Source organism: Diuraphis noxia, unplaced genomic scaffold (assembly GCF_037042655.1).
Source record: "Diuraphis noxia isolate RWA-SAM2 unplaced genomic scaffold, SU_Dnox_SAM2 contig0002, whole genome shotgun sequence".
NCBI classification, from domain to species: domain Eukaryota; kingdom Metazoa; phylum Arthropoda; class Insecta; order Hemiptera; family Aphididae; genus Diuraphis; species Diuraphis noxia.
The window spans coordinates 36,185,009-36,191,143 of NW_028301712.1; positions in this window are offsets into that span (position 1 = coordinate 36,185,009).

The window sequence follows — 6,135 nt, forward strand, 5'->3', positions numbered from 1 at the left end:
CGAGCCACGAATGCACAATTATTTATATGATTAAAATCAAATTGTAATAACCGGTCTATAATGAGTATAATGTATGGAAATAATTGAATGCAGGATAATATACATATAAATATGTATATCTATTTTTAACTGGCCTGGTGAAATTTCAAAATGGCCTGCTTGAAACTTCGCACACCCGAAAAAAAACCTGAAATGACGCCGCTGTTTTTTATTATATTATGACGTGTGAAAAAAACAACAGTACCTATTAATTTTTATAATAATTGCATGTACTTAACCATATATTGTATTTTATATAATTTTATGTGAGATGAATTATGACTACTGTAAATAACTTAGTGTGAATTAATTAAGTGTTGTTTAACTTCGAATTCTTAAATTTAATGTTAGTTATTGTTATATTGACTAATTTTTTTAAACCCAAAATGTTGAAAAAATTATAAAATTTAAATTATATTATTAGAGTACTAATAATTGTCTAAATAATATATTATAATATAATCTACTAGTCTACTTAATTTAAGTATTTATGAAGATAAATATAATCTATAATAATAAGAATCACAACGGAAATGTTGCATACGAAATGAGTGCATATGGGTTATAAATCGGCAGGTAGTACCTTATCTTTCGGGCGCATCTGTCCATATCCTCGGTGCGCAAATGTACTACTCTGGGCCGCAAATAGGCCGTAGCCGCAGCAATCAATGAGGAAAAACAGTCCATCTATACAGAGTGATTACCAAAACATGCTCGCATCCATTTTCGCTTTAATGATGCATTTATATACATAAATTTATGGGCGTATATAGATTGCGCCGAAACTACCTTTTTACCTGTAAAAAGTCTATTGATTCCGCCGGCTATCGACTCCGCCGAACTTAATTGCATAGGTTTCCATATTATATCTTAATCAATATAACCTATAAAATTTTAGACATATTTTGTTACACGTAGATACATTGATATTATTAGAAATTCATAATATTAGGGAATGCTCAATTCAACAAAGCACATTCTAATATATTTTTATTGACGTATGTATTCAATTTAAAGATTCAAATTGATACATATATAATGATAAGAAGGCTCGATAATAATAAAATAAGTAAAAATAAAAATTATGAAAGAAAAAATAAATATATAGAACACTTTTAAAGAATATTTAAATAAAAAAATCGATAGATTTAAGTATATAAAACTGGCATCAAAGCACTATTCTGAAAAATAAATAAATAAATATTATTATTACATTTTAATTACTATATTTAGTATTTACTATTATTTATTTTATTTTTACTATATTATTTTTGCTGTTTTGGCGTTAGCTAAATAAATTTTAAAACATATTATTATTTTACTATTTTAATACATTTTACTTACGAGTATTTTTGAATTGTTTTTTGAAATGTTTATATTTAAATTTAAAAAAAAATATGGTAAACTAGGTGATCCTATACCTACACTAATATCTACCGAAATTGATAGCCGGCGGAATCAATAAATAAAAAAGCTCGCCGGAATCAATAGCCGGCGGAATCAATATAAACAAATATCGGGCGGAATTGATATTAAAACGGCGGAATCGATAAAACCCCAAATTTATGATCGGACTGTATCAAAACAAAGTTTATTTTTAAAATCGGATTCTCTTTTACAATAACTTGTTATTCATATATGTTAATATTTAAAAATGTGTATAAGTAATTTCTGAATTATTAAACTTTATATACTAAGGATAGTATCCCATATTAATATTAATGATCACATAAAAACAAAATATATTAACCTATAATAACAAATAATAAGTTGTAAAAATTGTCTAATTGACTAAATATTACAAATATTTTATATAATATTTTAGGTATCCTTAGTACCTACTACCTATACATAATGCATTAATGTTAAACAACTTAAAAACTATTCATTCACATTTTTATTTTCGGTATAGCAATTCTTAGATGTTATTTACATTGTGTATGATTTTTATATAATAATACAATAACTAATGTTTAATATACATATATATATATATGTATCATATGAAAATCTATAATAGGTATAAGTTCCTACGCGTACCTATAGTCATAGATCATATAGCCGAATAGCAACAGGGTATTAACATATTATGGAAACCAATAAACAGCAAAACTTGTCTTGCCTATTAACTGAGTATTAAGATGTAATGATAAAAATAATTATTAATCAATAATGAATGTTTCACTCAAATAACGCATTAATATATCGTATGACTAATGATTATAATGGTAATTGATGTAGCGATCCGTAGCTGCCGGAGACGATTTTGGATGATCGTATAAACACGTATATATGATTCTAGGTATTTATTTTATTTTTAATGCTCAACACTGACACGTTTGTAGAGGAAGACTCGTACAAAACATACAAAACTGAGTTTATAAATTATAATGTTAGTACTAAATTTTGCGGTATTTTTCGAAATCAAACAGTGCAATGTGTTGAGTATATTTATTTATTTATATAATTTACACCACGAACTTTCACAATGTGCACTCAAACCACATATGCTTTTTTAGAATATGGTGGGCAGCTTAATCAAAAAAAAAATAAAAAATAAAAATAATATATCCGTCATACTGTATCGATTGCAGATAGGAATTAAAAATATTTTTGTGGAGTGTTTAATATATTGGCCACCATGAAGCAATATTGAACTAGTTTCAGATGTATATCTAAATATTGTTCGTTACATATTATTATTATTAGTTATTACTTATTACCAAGGCAATTCGCTTAAAATATACATATTATGAATATAATATGTAGGTAGATGGTGTGTGTGTTATTCGCGGCCTTAATTTTATTATTATCTAATAAGTTTTATAACAACTATATAATATCATAAATTTAATTACTATCATTTTTTCTTGAAGCCTGTATAAGACATGTATATTATTATGATAGTTGTTATTTTCACACACAATTTGCACAAGTAAATTTATACCTATATATATTTCATTTTTAATAGTTAAATGTTACTTATTAATTATAATTACATTTCACAGTACTTAACTCAGGGCAGCTGGAGCTACCGTATTGACGTAGTTAGGTATAGCGCTTAACGTCTAAACGTCTAAACTCTTAAGCAATACCTACGTAGTACGTACAAACACAATATATCACGATAAGATAAATTTTATATACTAGCAGTGGTGAATCCTGCACGGCATGCGTGCCAAAGATGGCACGTTTGTCAAATTTCAATGGCACGCAAAAAATTAAAATTGTGAAAAATTATGCTATTCATAAAATTTTTCGTATAAAAAATTCAAAGAAACAAATTATATATATTTCAAAAATTATAATATTCCTATGTAAAATAAATTATGTTTCTATATTATCAATATAATATTTATAATGTTCTATTTAGCGTATACAAATTTTGGACACGTAAAAATTGTCAACCCCTTGATTGCAAAAATTTTACACAAGATCTAAAAAAGTTCACCACCCCTGCTATTTACAATATTACAATTTATTTGTTGAAAAAATACACATATTAATATTATAATAATTATAATAAATAGTTGTTTGTTGAGGTGTGATTAAAGAATATTTATATAGAAATTATTACCGGAGAGAATATTCTCATCTCCACGGTAAATGAATTTATTTTACACTTATTTTAAACATTTAATTTATACATAGCTATATAATTTGAATTTGAATTCTGGAAGAAATTCAATAATTATAATGAACCAATTTAAAAAATGTTTTGAGTGTTTTGACATATTTGTTTTAAGAATATAGATGCATCTAATTTGGCTTCAAAGGTAAATGTTGGCACAGGATGTTCATTAATCCATCAGTTTTTGGGCTTTTATGATTAATCGCTTACGCTTACCCCTTTTCTAATCGTATGGCAATAAAAATAAGACATACCTAAGATACTGTTTTTAAGAATAGTAACTATGTAGAATACATTTTTGTATTTATAGTCATCAACTATTAGTTTAGTAAAAATAATGTATTATTAGTTACAAATAAATAGTTCACATATTCCCGTGCATAACAAATTATGTAAGCAATGGCCTTCCCAACAAATTGGAAGCTAGATGGTAATACTTGGTAATATGTATACTTTTCAGAGAAAACGCCTTGCAAATTATATTTAAATTCTTAGTTAAATAACAAGCAATCCTGTAAGTATAGAGTAATCATTTTTTGTCGTGAATATTAATTAGTAGCTTATATAGTCGGTTTTGTTTAAGAAAAACATACATTTCGAATTATATAAATCGAGCAAGAATTTCAAATACAATTATATATAATATATTTGTCTCATTTTTTTTAATAACTGTAACCCGTATCAAAAATACAGGTTTTTATTGCCCATAAATATCGATTTCGTGACAAAAATAGAAAATAAAAACCTGTTTATAATATATATAGAACCCATAATTTAAATCAAAAGTAATATAGATTTAGGGAAATCTCACGCTTAGATAAATATTGGGTATTCTTTATATATTAACATATTATAAAGGGAAATTCTAATGTGTTTTGTTTGATGGTGCAAAAATGCATAATAAATCATTTTTATTTATACATTTTGCGTAATAATTATTGTACTTTAAAATGACGTATTTTTTTTTATAAGTACATGTACTTACAAAGCAAAATTACTATAGTTTTACATATTTCTAATAAATTAAAATAATAATAACAATACATCTGATTATTTTACCAGACAAAGGTATGTTTGATTATAAATTATATGTTTATAAGAAGAGAAGATTAAAATGTTTTCACGAATATTATACGCCCAAATTATAACAATTTAAAACGTTAAGTGTACCTAATTTACGAAATAAATGAACACACCTACTGTTTTCATAATTATTACATAAAGAACATGTTCAAACTAAAAATGCGTATAGGTAATATGTTTTATTGACATCATATCTAATTTTTTCTCACTTATCGTGCAGTAAGTTTAATTTGTATCAATATAATATATTATTTTGATCGTTCATTAAACGAATTTTATTTCTTTTTTAATGTGACATTAAAATATTATATTATTATTATGTGTATAGTCACCGTTTATGGTGGGCACAAGAAATGATACAGTTTATAGGTCTAAGAACCTTCATATTATATTACATTGGAAGTAATATAATAAGTACTTGATATCATTATATTGCTTATATAGATACTGTCAAATCCAGGACCACTTTTGACTATTATACCTACATATGTACTAAATAGGTATCATACAGTTTGAAGTTTCAACACATACATTAAACCTTATGTATGGGTATTCTGAAAATATTTGAAATACTTTAATTGTGTTATGGAATGTAAGTAAACTATATTGTATATGTGGGAACTATATGTAAACCTATTTTACCTACAATATTGATATATTATATATTATATAAAGTTTTTTTTTTCATTTTATTGTAAAGTCTTAACTCTTAATACATTTCTGTGACTTATGATGCAAGCCGTTTAATTGAGTATGTCTGTTTCTAATTCCAAATGTATTTTTTAAATATAATTTTACCTAGATACAAAATTGTAATAATTATTTAATAAGTCTGTTGCAAGCATTTCAAATCATTAAAAACGTTAATATCGGACATGCTCAAGATTCGATAAAATTATTCTGATAGATTTCATCAATTTTCGTGTGTATTAAAAAATATTTCAAATTTTATTTAATTTTTGTTAAGTTTTAACCGGTTTTTAAAGATCGATATAATAATCAACAACACGAAAATTAAGTTCGATAATAATTTTTTATTATGTACTGATATTATGTAGGATAACAGAGCTCATAAAAACTGTAATGTGTAGGCAACTTATTTATGATAATGATCTATGTAGAGTTAAATCACATAATAATATTTTACACTCCATATTGAGTAATCATATAGTTATTGCAACATTTCTCTTAGAAAGTTGTTCAAAATTGTTTGTTTTATATCAAAATTCATTAGACAATTAATGTTATTTGAAACTAAAAGTTCGAGAATAATGGTTTTTGTTCCGCTTTCTTAAATGGTCTGTAAATGTTTAATTAAAATGGCTTTTAAGTTATTTGTATAATTATTACATCCGACAAATCGTACAATCCGTAAAAAAATT